Source organism: Bidens hawaiensis, unplaced genomic scaffold (genome assembly GCF_021521415.1).
Source record: "Bidens hawaiensis isolate Kalapana, Puna unplaced genomic scaffold, B.hawaiensis_p1.1 tig00003430_1, whole genome shotgun sequence".
In the NCBI taxonomy this organism is placed as follows: domain Eukaryota; kingdom Viridiplantae; phylum Streptophyta; class Magnoliopsida; order Asterales; family Asteraceae; genus Bidens; species Bidens hawaiensis.
Genome location: NW_027491191.1, coordinates 800,334 through 815,165, shown reverse-complemented (window position 1 = coordinate 815,165; position 14,832 = coordinate 800,334).

Here is a 14,832-nt window from a genome sequence, read left to right as displayed (position 1 = left end):
ACGTGGTTGATTATGTGCATGTGTGATATGCGCCTATCCTGGGGATGCGCGAGGTCTTCTCTTTATTCTCACGCGCAGATGTTTCATGCGCAGATGTGATATGCGCAAGCATATGTAATATGCGTGAGCATATGTGATATGCGCCACGCGCAGATGCGCCACGCGCAGATGTGATATGCGTGAGCATATGATGTGTGAGCATATGTGATACGCGCCACACGCAGATGCGCCACGCACAGATGTGATATGCGTGAGCATATATGATGCGTGAGCATATGTGATACGCGTGAGCATATGTGATGCGTGAACATATGTGATATGCGTGAGCATATGTGATATGCGCCACGCGCATAGGTTTTGGCTTTGTGTCTTCATGACATCCTGATTCCAAGCCTCTTGTCTATATCTTGTGGGTTGACCCGCCCCGCTCGATGTTAAGGCGGGTGCATACCTCTTCAAGCCCCCCCAGTCTAATGTGTGTCTTGTCTCGCGCAAGCGAGGTAAGACAGATATTAGACTTAATAGTTTGCACTTTTAATAGGGTTTGTCTTTTTTTATTTTTTTTATTTCTCATATGTGCGTTGCGCGAAATTCTATCCTTTTGGTTGAAATGAATCGTCCATGTACGTGGTTGGTTGGTGCTGACATGCGTCAGAGATGGAGACGTTATGTGTCAGACTTTTCGTGTGCTCGAGGTGCTACAGTGGCCTTTCATGTCTCCCCACACAGTGTCAGGAACACGTGTCGCGCTCATGTTGGCCTGCACCTGCGAGTGGGGGCGCGTGAACTCTGATCAGTACCTGTTTCTTTCTCTCTCCTGGGCCTATAAAAGCAAGCCTTTTGATTGGTTTTTTCTTCATCTTCACTATTATTTTCAGAGCTCTTTCTCCTTCAATTTTCATTCTGATTAAGAGCCATAATCTTTTGCTTCCAGATTTCCGTGCTTAAAGTAACCGCTCTTTGATTCACCATTGTATGTCTGATAACCCAGACACCACAATTTCCCCCAGCAAACGCCGTGTAAAATCATTAGTTATGTCCACTTTGAAGAAGACCGGCAAGGGTAAACGGGCAGCTGAGGCCTCGTCGGAGGAGGTGGGGAAGAACAAAACAGTGAAGAGATGGGATGAGATTCCCTGCAAATTGAAACAGTCTGATTTCGACAATCTCATCGCCTCTCAGGGTTTTCTCATTGAGTACAGCTGTCTGCTCCCGGCGGCCGGGCAAACGGCGGCAGATCCGCCCACCGGCTACATCTCTTTATACTCTCACTTTTTCACTCACTGTAACCTTCGTCTCCCGATGACAAGGTTTATGGGTGCGCTGCTTCAGTTTTATGGGATTCACATATCCCAAGTCCATCCTTGTGGACTAGTGCGCATGACTCATTTTGAGTTCATGTGCAAAGCTCAGCGCAAGGAGCCCACCCCTCGGCGCTTTCAATATTTTTACAAGCCAAAAATCCAAGATTCTTGGTTCTCTTTCATACCGCGCAGTCAGAAGGTTAAGTGCTGCACTGTTTCCTTCAAAAGCCTTCATGACTGGTCTGAAATTTTTTTTTTATATTAAGGCTGGTGTGATTCCCATCCGCATGACCATGCGCGCGATCACTTCTGCGCCCGCGGATGAGAATGTTCTTAAGAACCCAACGGGCACATGGGTTAATAAGTTAACTGCTGAACCATCCCCCGCCAAGAATATTTGCGAGGAGGCGCTGGTGGGGGTTGGTATGAGCAAGAGGTGGACCGACAGCGCGACTGAGCCTGTCGTCCAAGTTGATGGCTTAGGTGAGTTATTAGCTCATTCCATTATTTCCGCGCGAATATAATTCGCTTTGCTGATATCATTTGTTTTGTTTTATGCAGTAAGCAAGGAATACATCCATGCCGCCTATGACGAGCATATGGAGGGCGGCTCTGTCGCGCTGAGCGCTGGGGAAGTTGCTTTCCCCAATCGCTTTGATGATATGTTCATCCCTGTCGATTTAGAATTTTGCTTTGACAGCGATGCGCCTGGTAAGCCTTTGTACTTATGCTTAGGCCTTTAGAATAGCAAATTTGGTTAACATTTCTGTTGCACGTATTGTAGATGCGCTCGAGAATTATGAGTTGGAGCTTGCGGAAGAGGAGGTGGAGGAGGAAGAAGCTGAGGCGCCCCAACTCAAGCGCAAAGCTAAAGGCAAAACTGGCGCAGGGGCCAGTAAAAAACAGAAGAAAAATGATGCCCCTGTTGCCCAGGATCCTCCTATCCAAGCGAAGGGACTTGAGAAAACCAAGGGATTTACTTCCAAGTTTTCCTCGTCTTCTTTGCCTCGAGGTGTGGGCAATCCTCCCGTCCACACGAGGTATGGTGCTGCCACCTCATCTCTTCGCGCGGCGGACAAGGGAAGCGGCGCTGCGCCTGCTGTTTCATCTTCTCCAACAGGTATACTTTGTTTATATTTTGTGGTTTTATGAGCGTGATTCCGATAGAGTTATTAATGAAGCTTTGTTCACTCAAATGTTTGTAGAGCCGGCGACTTTGGTGGCTCAACCTCAGGCGCAGCAAGGTACCGAGGCTGCGCCGAAGGTTGCTTTGAAGTCCCCTGTTTTACCCTCGAAAAGGGGGAAAATGGACTTCATGGCGATGCTCAATTCGCGGACGGCGGTGCGCCAAGGTATTTATTGCGCTTTGATTTTCTGACTTTTTTTCTTTTAGATCAAGTCATGAATCATTTCTCTTTGGTTTTTTCATAGGAATTATAGCTGGCACACAAGCTGCTAGTGGCACTGCTGGCGCCGGCGCCGACGCCGTTAGTTCTGCTCCTGCTCCAGCAAGCACTGAATCTCCTCTCATTGGGATTACTAAGGAGCAGGAGACTATTTTACGCGCTGATCTAACGGCGTCAAGACCTCCCTCACCTCCTCCTGCGCGCAGCCCTCCTCATGAGACTGTTTTTGATTTTTCCAAGTCGCAGGAGAAAAGACCTGTTACAGAGGATGATGAGGAGGTCAATTTTGAAGATTCCGATGGTGGCCGCGCAAGCCCTATAGCGCCACGAGATTTCGTGGCGCAGCCTTCTTCTCGTGGGGCTGGCGCTGACTTTTTTGTCGGCTCTCCGCAGGTATAAGTTTGTTTTGCTCCGCTGTGCGGACTTCCAGATTAGTGTTTAGATGACTAAAACTTTGCTTTTGCGTTGCTTTGTGTTTGCAGGAAGCCGATCACATATACCGCCCGAGATGGAATATTACTGAGAATAGCTCATTTCAATCCATGGGCGTGTGTGAAGACTTCTGGGCTCACTCTGTGCCTCCGGCTGAAAGGAGGTTTCAGGAGGACCGCGCTCGCGTGGACTTGCTCAACGACCACCTTTTTGCTGGGTCTGCGTTCTTTGCTGCCTCCCAAGAGCTTCGCAATGATTATATAAAAGTGCGTGATGCCCTTATGGAGGCCAAGCAAGAGGCTAAGATTTCTGCTTGGAATCTTTCTGACGCTCGAGAGAGAGCTGAGAAACTCCAAGCAGAACTTAGCGAGAACCGAGCAAGTGCCAACGCTGCCTTTGTGAAGCGCGGGCATGAGTTGCAGGCTGCGCGGGAGAAGCTACAAGCGGCAGAAGCGGATGCGGCCAGGTACGCGCGGGGAGCGCGTGACTTGGAGTTGGAGGCAGAGGCGCGTGATCAAACTCTTGTGCAGGCTATCACTGACAAATCTTTATTAGAGAGTGAGGTTGCGCGCCTGAAGAAAGAGCTCGATACTGCGCGAGCGGAAAAGGATGAAGCCTTGGCGGCGGCAGCGTCTGAGAGAGAAAAGCTCGATGCTGCGCGAGCAGAGAAGAATGAAGCCTTGGCGGCAGCAGCGTCTGACAGAGAAGAGCTAAAACGAACCAAGGAAACTGTTGAGTTGTTAAACTCTCAGATTCCTGCTCTTGAGACGTCTGTTTCTTCTCTCGCGCAGGATCGTCAATGGCTAGTTTCACAGGGTGTGACTCGTTGCGCTTACGCGATGAAATATTCAGACGAGTTTCAGACCCTTGTGATGGATTGCAATGCTGCGTCGCGCTTGGTGGGTCGAGCTGAAGGGTTTAAGGATGGCTATGAATATGGCATGCTGAAGAAGAATCCATCTGACTACCCTTATCAGCTCGACGTTGTCTGCGCTGACATGGCCGAGGTGGGGGAGAAGTATTTGAATACTCCAATTCCCATCCTTGAGCAGGTATTTTAACCTTAATGAGTTTACCTTGACTTATTTTCCTAATCTTTTGTACTCATTCTTTTCCTTGTGACTTGCAGATAGCCGCGCTTGCTGACCAGCCCGATCTTGGCGCGCTAAAGAAATTACTTGACGAATGTGAAGGGACTGGTGGCAGCGATGATAGCGCGGGCAATGCTGCCTCTGCTAGCGGCTCTGGCGTGGCCAAAGGACCTACTCCTGACACTATCGTGATAGAAGACGACTCCATTCAAGACGAACAGCTTGATTATGGTAAGTTTGGAGATGACGAGGAGCGGGCTGCGCCAGATGCTGAGGGAGGGGGTAATGATGAGGACGATGAAGAGGCTGATGTTGATATAGAGACTTGAAAAGCCCTTCATGTTTTTTTTTTTTTTTTTGTTTGTAGTTTTTATCTCATCATTTTGTAAATTTGTAAACTTCTATGTTTTGGAATGAAATTTTGTTTTCCCCTTATTCGCATCTTGCGCATTCCCAATTCATCTCTTTATATTGCATGTGTTTGCTTGTTGAATATAAGATATGCTTGCACTTTGAAACTTGAACAAGGTTGTAAGGAAATTATTTTACTTAATCCTTGTCATATTTCAAGTTATTTTGCAAAATTCTGAATATGCTGACACGTGCCTTGGCATTTCATTATTCCTCTTTTGCGCGACGTTATCGCGCATTTATTATAGGGAATTATGAATGAGTTTTTTAGCCTTTACGTGTCAGTATGTGTTACTCTGATATCCATTACAATCCCATGCGCGACCTCGGCCTGAGACCTTAACAACTATGTTTTGGCATGTGCTTTGCCTTAGCTGTGCTTAGGTATTTTTATGGTTTAGCTGCGCAGCATGTAGGATGGATGTTTGTAAGTAATTTGAGCTAAGGCTCATATTATTGGGCTAAGGCCCTGAGCTAAGGCTCATATTATTGGGCTAAGGCCCTGACGTTTTAGAGTTAAAACTCGTTAACGCGTTTGAGCTTGAAGCTCGCGCATGTATGTTTTACTTCGTTTTATTTTTAGTTTGATGCCAATACAATGTTGTCATATTGCTCAAAATTAATAAAGGGAAGTGTGAAACATGTATGCAAAAGGTAATAGAACACACATTAAGAGAAAATAGCGCGCATCATTATTCATAGTGGCTTAAAGGGCCTTGATTACAAACTTGACAACTTTTACATGAAACATTTTCTAAGCTGTGCTGCGTTCCATGTGCGCGGGATCTTCTTTCCATTCAAATCTTTTAAAGCGTATGCGCCTTTTCCCAATTCTTCCGAGACTTGATAAGGTCCCTCCCAGTTGGGAGACATCTTTCCCGGGGGTATTGCGCGACTAGCTTCATTATTCCGAAGGACAAAATCATTCTTCTTGATGTGGCATTCTTTCACGCGCTGATTGTAATATTTTTCTAGTTTTTTCTTGTATTTGGCTTCACTGATGATAGCCGCCTCTCTGCGCCCTTCAAGTAAGTTGAGATCCAACCTCCTTTCTTGCTCGTTGTCTTTTTTACTCATCATGAGCACTCTATAGGATGGGCATCCAATCTCTGCTGGAATCATAGCCTCCGTTCCATAGGTTAGGCTGAACGGGGATTCGCCATTGCTGGTTTTGCTTAATGTCCTATGCGCCCACAGGACATTAGGTAGCTCCTCGACCCATGAATGGGATTCTCCCTCCAACCTTTTCTTCAGCCCATTCAGCAAGCTTTGGTTCGCGCGCTCCACTTGGCCATTCCCTTGAGGGTGGTACACTGAAGTGAAGACTTGGTTGATGCGTAATTCCTTGAGCCAACTGGATATCTTCCTGTCAGTGAATTGTTTGCCATTGTCGCTCACAATTTCCGTTGGCAGGCCAAAACGGCATATGATGTGGCTCCAAATAAATTGCTTCATTGCCTCGGCTGTGATTTTTGCTAGTGGCTTGGCTTCAACCCATTTTGTGAAATAGTCTACTGCCACTACCAAAAACTTTACTCGCCCTTGCGCTTGTGGTAAGGGACCCACACTATCGATTGCCCATTTGTGGAAAGGCCATGCGGAGGTCACCGGAATCAAGTTGTTCTTTGGCCGCATGGTGTTTGGCGCATAGCTCTGACACGCTTTGCATTTTTGGATCTCTTTTAACGCGTCCAAGTACATGCCTGGCCAATAGTAACCTGCGTTCATTGCCTTGGCAACCACCATGCGCGGGCTAGCATGTATTCCACAGATTCCTTCGTGTATCTCTCTGATCACATAGCTTGCTTCCTCGGCATCCAGGCATTTCATGAGCGGTCCAAGATAAGAGCGTCGATATAACGTACCATCAAGCAGTTCGTAGTTCTGCGACTTGTGTCTTATCTTCCTCGCCTGTGCGCGATCGTCCGGTACCTTTCCCTCCTTCAAGAATTCCATTAATGGAGTTATCCATGATGAAGGCGTTGTATGAGTTACAAGGACGGACTTCGCTCCCACCGATGGGTTGCTCATTACTTCCACCCTGACATCTTTGCCAAAGTGATCGAAGCTGGTTGATGCCATCTTGCTCAGCGCGTCGGCAGACTTGTTTTCACTGCGCGGAATATGTATGATTTTGAAGAAGTCAAATTGCTCGGTGAGTTTCTTCGCCTGCTCTAAATACAGAGGCATAGTGTTCTCCTTGGCATCATAAAGGCCATTGACCTGTGCTGCTACCAAGTATGAATCGACATGAGCCTCTAGCTTTTTAACTCCGAACTTGTGCGCGATGCGCAGACCAACCAGCAGGGCTTCATACTCAGCTTTATTGTTGGTGCTCTTGAAATCCAACCTGATTGCGTAAGTATACTCATGACTTTCTGGATCCACCAGTTTGAGGCCTGCGCCGGACCCTTCGTTGTTTGAAGCTCCATCAGTGAATAATCTCCAAACATTTTCTTCATTATTGGCTTGCGGAGGGTCTACTTCGCGCTGAGCCTCTTCGACTTTTCCTTCAGGGATTTCTGCAATGAAATCAGCTAAGACTTGTCCCTTGATTGCTGGACGAGGTTTGTAGGCGATCGTGTGCTCCCCTAATTCCAGCGCCCATTTTGTCAGCCTTCCTGAGAGCGCGGGACGTCGCAAGACTTGCTGGATGTTGTAATCAGTCAGGACTTCAATGGGATGACCATTGAAATATCTATGAAGCTTGCGCGACGCATGTGTTAGGGATAAAACTAACTTTTCTATGATGGTGTAGCGCGTCTCAGGATCTGTCAGCACCCGACTTACATAATAGATTGGTGTTTGGATTCCCTTGCGATCCACCAACAACACTGCGCCAATGGCGCGCTCTCCTGCTGACAGGTACAATGTTAGAGTTTCGCCAGGTAGTGAAGATGTGAGCGCAGGCAGATTTATCAGACATTCTTTTATCTCACTGAAAGCTTGCTCGGCCTCAGGCGTCCACTTGAATTGGCTTTTCTTTAAGCAATTTCTCAATGTGTTAACGAATGGGGTAGATTTTCTTGCATGGTTCGCTAGGAACCTGTTAATTGATACCAATCTACCATTCAACTTTTGAACTTCCTTCATGGTGGATGGTGAGGGCATGTCAAGGATAGCCCCCACCTTCTCTGGGTTCACCTTGAAACCATCCTTGGTGACCATTACACCGAGAAATTTCCCTTCTTCTACGCCGAATGTGCATTTGCTCGGGTTGAGCTTCATGTTTACTTCCTTTAGGCGCCAAAGGGTTTCTTCGATGTCTTTGAGCATTTGTTTTTCCTCCCTGCTTTTAATCACCAAATCATCCACGTAGACTTCTAAGTTTCTTCCAATTTGTTCGTTGAAAACCGCATCCATGAGTCTTTGGTAAGTGGCTCCTGCATTCTTCAAACCAAAGGGCATTTTTGTGTAACAGAAAACACCCTTGTCAGTTCTGAAGGCAGTCTTGTCCTCATCTTGTGGTGCCATTTGAATTTGGTGATAGCCCTTATAGGCATCCAGGAAACATTTGAGCTTAAATGGCGCCACAGAGTCCACCTTCGTGTCAATGTTTGGGAGGGGGTAACAATCTTTTGGACACGCTTTGTTGAGGTCCTTGAAATCAATGCACATTCTCCATGACCCATTGCTCTTCTTTACCATCACAGGATTGGCTACCCATGTTTGGTATCGTATTGGGCGGATGATATTTGCGCGCAGTAGATCTTCTACCTGCTCATTCATGGCCTTTGCCTTCTCATCCCCCATGACTCTTTTCTTTTGAGCAATTGACTCTACAGACTTGAATGTGTTGAGAGAATGCTGCGCCAGGTCTCGCGGAACCCCAGTCATATCAGAATGTTGCCACGCGAAGACCGATATATACGTTGTGAGCAATCTTTTCATTCTCACCCTTGTGTCATCTGATATCGTAGCTCCAATTGTGATTGTTTGTTCTGGGAATTTTGGGTTGAGAATCCATTCCTCTGGCGCGTTGTTTGCCACTGGAAGCTTCATTCTCCCTTCTCGCGGTATACTTGTTACTGCGCACAAATGATCTCGGTATACAAATGTTACACCTGTTGGTGTTGGGAACCCCAACGCGCCGTGCGCTGGTGACGGTATGGCGTTGAATTGGGCAATCGTTCCTCTACCCAAGATCATATTATGGCATGAAGTGGTGGCAAGACCAAGAAGTTGACAATTTCAGCTCGCTTGTGTTTCTCATCCCCCATAGTTAGTTCGAATTGTATCTGACCTAGGGGGTGAATAATTTCATTTGAGACACCCGAGATTGGTGCATTCACAATTTCGAGCCTTGCTTGGTCTGCTGGATCCAACTTCCTGAAACATTGCTCATACATGATGTCTGATTCACTGCCGGTGTCCACCAGGACTTTTGACACCTCATAATGAGCGATGTGTGCAGTGATGACTAGAGGACTGCTGATAGACGGGCCTCCTCTGATTCTTGGGAAGATTACTTGTTGCTCGCGCCAATCCCCTTGGACTTGCGCGCTTCTCTTCCTCGATCTTTGCCCTTGCCTTCCTCCTTCAGCTACACAGATTCTTTTGAATTTTTTACTGGCTGAGGCTCCTTCTGGTTGTTCATTCTCTGGTCTTGGGTTTTTCACCAGGTGAGCCAACTTGCCTGATTTCACATCTCTTTCAATCGCATCCTTCAAATGGTGGCATGCATCGGTGTTGTGCCCTGTGGACTTGTGAAACTCACAATACTTGCCACTGTTTGGTGGTCCCTTATGGAGTAATGGCTTGGGGCTTTTAAATTGGACATTCTCTGTGCTTAACACTTGTGAAGGCGTTTTGGTGAGGGGAGTCCATATTCTTGGTAGAGGTCTGTTAGGCTCTCTGCCGCCTTCCCTCTTGTCACCTTCTCCGCGATTACGAATGTCTTTTTGGGGCTGGGGTGAACTTTGTTGCGCCTGCTTTTCTGCGGGAGAATAACTGGTTTGTTGCAACCTGGACCATACGGAGTTTTGTTTGCCCCTCCTTTCATTGTTGCGTGGTGCTTCTGTTTGATGCCCTCTATCTCTTGCTCTGTCCTGGGAAATTTGTTTTTCATTTCGCGCGAAGACTCGCGATGCTTCCATAAGCTTAGCCCAAGTGGTTGGCATGCCATCTCTGCTCACGAGAGCTCTGCGGAGTTGATCACTGCGCGCACCTTGTATAAAGGCCATGCGCAAGAGTTGTTCAGTGATACCTCCAATTGCAAGAGATTCCTGATTGAAACGAGTTATGTAGTCTTCAATGGTTTCATCATTCCTGCGCACGCAGTGCATGATGTCATCGGGGTCGCGCGTGTGTCTGCGCTGCTGTACAAAGTGAGCTTGGAACTTCTCCAATAGCTCTTCGAACCCATCGATTTGTCCAGTCGGCAATCTTTCGAACGAGACACGCGCTGCGCCCGTGAGGCAGCGAGCAAACATGTGACACCATGTTGGCATCGTCCAGCTTTCTAGGTTTCCAGTGTTGTAAAAACCTTGTATGATATCATCTGGATCTGTTGTACCATCGTACTTGCCTAGACCACTTGGCATCTTGGTTTTGTGTTGAATGGGAGCCTTCGCGATGCGCTCAGTGAATTTTGAATGCTTCACCAAGATGGCTGGCCTATATGGTGTGGTTACGTCCACTTGCCCTCTCGCTTGTGGGTTGTACAGTGTGTATAGATCCAGATCGGCTTTGGTTCCAGGCGCTATGTTCATGTGCGCGCGGAGCTGTGACCCTCCTGCATGAGTATCTCGCGTCTTCCTCATGCTGTGCACCTCTTCCTCATCACTAATATCAGCGTGTTCGGTGTGAACAGAGTGACCATCTTCCGGCGCGCGCGCCCGTTTTGTTGTTCCCTGAATGGTTTGTTTATCAAATGCGAGCCTTTGTGTTAAGTCGGCTAACTTTTTGTGTTTGACCAGCTCATTGTATTTGTCCATTAAACGCCGTTGTTCGTTTATGAGCCATTCTTTAGGGTCATTGGTTTCAACTTCCGGACCCATTGGTCCTTTTTGTTTTGCACCAGTCAGATTTTGGAACGTGAGATCGTCTGGAGAAGTTTCAGTCTGGCTATGAGGTGTTGTGATGAAGGGATGGTTACTGGTGGTGCGCGCAGTATCACGCGGCGCCCTCAGAAACTGCTGTCCCTCATTAACATCCTCAAGCTCATTATCCTCCAGAACTTGATCGCTGTTTCGAACACCGGAAACCATGGTGAAGATTTTCAGAGAGAACTGATGAGATAGTGATTTTGTTGCCGTTGTAACAGGTGATGGCGCCAATGAAGAAACGTGGATCGACTTACTAGTAGACGATCAACTTTCCTCGGGTATGAGTATGCTATATCACCGATGGTTCTCCGGAGTATGAATTCTTCCACCTACAAAACGAGCAGCACCGTGAACTTACCCCTCAGAAAGGGACAGAGGGGTCCTCTTTGGGGTAACCCTCCGGTGTGAGAATAAGATATTGTAGGAGAAGATAATAATAATCTGAAAGTGAGTAAGGATTTAGAATGTATTTTCTTGCTTACCTCCCCTTGTGGAGGTGGTGTGGTATTTATAGTGTTAGGGTTTCCAATGATTGGGCTCAGATCCAATTAGGGCCTTTTTGGCCTCCTCCTATTGCTTCGCGCCACGTGTCCTTAGGACACCTGGTACTTTTTCATTGATTATTCTCTGACCAAGATATTTCACCTGACCCATGTGCAATCACGTGGTAGCACATGGGTTTTGCTGAGTTGTCCACCTTTCATTGGCTGCTGTCAACATCAGCATATTCTTTATTCCTTAAAGGATACCTTCCGGAAGGTTGTCTGATGAGCACAATCATGGTTGTCCTTATCCTGATTTGGATAAGGACGTGGTTGATTATGTGCATGTGTGATATGCGCCTATCCTGGGGATGCGCGAGGTCTTCTCTTTATTCTCACGCGCAGATGTTTCATGCGCAGATGTGATATGCGCAAGCATATGTAATATGCGTGAGCATATGTGAGATGCGCCACGCGCAGATGCGCCACGCGCAGATGTGATATGCGTGAGCATATGATGTGTGAGCATATGTGATACGCGCCACACGCAGATGCGCCACGCACAGATGTGATATGCGTGAGCATATATGATGCGTGAGCATATGTGATACGCGTGAGCATATGTGATGCGTGAACATATGTGATATGCGTGAGCATATGTGATATGCGCCACGCGCATAGGTTTTGGCTTTGTGTCTTCATGACATCCTGATTCCAAGCCTCTTGTCTATATCTTGTGGGTTGACCCGCCCCGCTCGATGTTAAGGCGGGTGCATACCTCTTCAAGCCCCCCCAGTCTAATGTGTGTCTTGTCTCGCGCAAGCGAGGTAAGACAGATATTAGACTTAATAGTTTGCACTTTTAATAGGGTTTGTCTTTTTTTATTTTTTTTATTTCTCATATGTGCGTTGCGCGAAATTCTATCCTTTTGGTTGAAATGAATCGTCCATGTACGTGGTTGGTTGGTGCTGACATGCGTCAGAGATGGAGACGTTATGTGTCAGACTTTTCGTGTGCTCGAGGTGCTACAGTGGCCTTTCATGTCTCCCCACACAGTGTCAGGAACACGTGTCGCGCTCATGTTGGCCTGCACCTGCGAGTGGGGGCGCGTGAACTCTGATCAGTACCTGTTTCTTTCTCTCTCCTGGGCCTATAAAAGCAAGCCTTTTGATTGGTTTTTTCTTCATCTTCACTATTATTTTCAGAGCTCTTTCTCCTTCAATTTTCATTCTGATTAAGAGCCTTAATCTTTTGCTTCCAGATTTCCGTGCTTAAAGTAACCGCTCTTTGATTCACCATTGTATGTCTGATAACCCAGACACCACAATTTCCCCCAGCAAACGCCGTGTAAAATCATTAGTTATGTCCACTTTGAAGAAGACCGGCAAGGGTAAACGGGCAGCTGAGGCCTCGTCGGAGGAGGTGGGGAAGAACAAAACAGTGAAGAGATGGGATGAGATTCCCTGCAAATTGAAACAGTCTGATTTCGACAATCTCATCGCCTCTCAGGGTTTTCTCATTGAGTACAGCTGTCTGCTCCCGGCGGCCGGGCAAACGGCGGCAGATCCGCCCACCGGCTACATCTCTTTATACTCTCACTTTTTCACTCACTGTAACCTTCGTCTCCCGATGACAAGGTTTATGGGTGCGCTGCTTCAGTTTTATGGGATTCACATATCCCAAGTCCATCCTTGTGGACTAGTGCGCATGACTCATTTTGAGTTCATGTGCAAAGCTCAGCGCAAGGAGCCCACCCCTCGGCGCTTTCAATATTTTTACAAGCCAAAAATCCAAGATTCTTGGTTCTCTTTCATACCGCGCAGTCAGAAGGTTAAGTGCTGCACTGTTTCCTTCAAAAGCCTTCATGACTGGTCTGAAATTTTTTTTTTATATTAAGGCTGGTGTGATTCCCATCCGCATGACCATGCGCGCGATCACTTCTGCGCCCGCGGATGAGAATGTTCTTAAGAACCCAACGGGCACATGGGTTAATAAGTTAACTGCTGAACCATCCCCCGCCAAGAATATTTGCGAGGAGGCGCTGGTGGGGGTTGGTATGAGCAAGAGGTGGACCGACAGCGCGACTGAGCCTGTCGTCCAAGTTGATGGCTTAGGTGAGTTATTAGCTCATTCCATTATTTCCGCGCGAATATAATTCGCTTTGCTGATATCATTTGTTTTGTTTTATGCAGTAAGCAAGGAATACATCCATGCCGCCTATGACGAGCATATGGAGGGCGGCTCTGTCGCGCTGAGCGCTGGGGAAGTTGCTTTCCCCAATCGCTTTGATGATATGTTCATCCCTGTCGATTTAGAATTTTGCTTTGACAGCGATGCGCCTGGTAAGCCTTTGTACTTATGCTTAGGCCTTTAGAATAGCAAATTTGGTTAACATTTCTGTTGCACGTATTGTAGATGCGCTCGAGAATTATGAGTTGGAGCTTGCGGAAGAGGAGGTGGAGGAGGAAGAAGCTGAGGCGCCCCAACTCAAGCGCAAAGCTAAAGGCAAAACTGGCGCAGGGGCCAGTAAAAAACAGAAGAAAAATGATGCCCCTGTTGCCCAGGATCCTCCTATCCAAGCGAAGGGACTTGAGAAAACCAAGGGATTTACTTCCAAGTTTTCCTCGTCTTCTTTGCCTCGAGGTGTGGGCAATCCTCCCGTCCACACGAGGTATGGTGCTGCCACCTCATCTCTTCGCGCGGCGGACAAGGGAAGCGGCGCTGCGCCTGCTGTTTCATCTTCTCCAACAGGTATACTTTGTTTATATTTTGTGGTTTTATGAGCGTGATTCCGATAGAGTTATTAATGAAGCTTTGTTCACTCAAATGTTTGTAGAGCCGGCGACTTTGGTGGCTCAACCTCAGGCGCAGCAAGGTACCGAGGCTGCGCCGAAGGTTGCTTTGAAGTCCCCTGTTTTACCCTCGAAAAGGGGGAAAATGGACTTCATGGCGATGCTCAATTCGCGGACGGCGGTGCGCCAAGGTATTTATTGCGCTTTGATTTTCTGACTTTTTTTCTTTTAGATCAAGTCATGAATCATTTCTCTTTGGTTTTTTCATAGGAATTATAGCTGGCACACAAGCTGCTAGTGGCACTGCTGGCGCCGGCGCCGACGCCGTTAGTTCTGCTCCTGCTCCAGCAAGCACTGAATCTCCTCTCATTGGGATTACTAAGGAGCAGGAGACTATTTTACGCGCTGATCTAACGGCGTCAAGACCTCCCTCACCTCCTCCTGCGCGCAGCCCTCCTCATGAGACTGTTTTTGATTTTTCCAAGTCGCAGGAGAAAAGACCTGTTACAGAGGATGATGAGGAGGTCAATTTTGAAGATTCCGATGGTGGCCGCGCAAGCCCTATAGCGCCACGAGATTTCGTGGCGCAGCCTTCTTCTCGTGGGGCTGGCGCTGACTTTTTTGTCGGCTCTCCGCAGGTATAAGTTTGTTTTGCTCCGCTGTGCGGACTTCCAGATTAGTGTTTAGATGACTAAAACTTTGCTTTTGCGTTGCTTTGTGTTTGCAGGAAGCCGATCACATATACCGCCCGAGATGGAATATTACTGAGAATAGCTCATTTCAATCCATGGGCGTGTGTGAAGACTTCTGGGCTCACTCTGTGCCTCCGGCTGAAAGGAGGTTTCAGGAGGACCGCGCTCGCGTGGA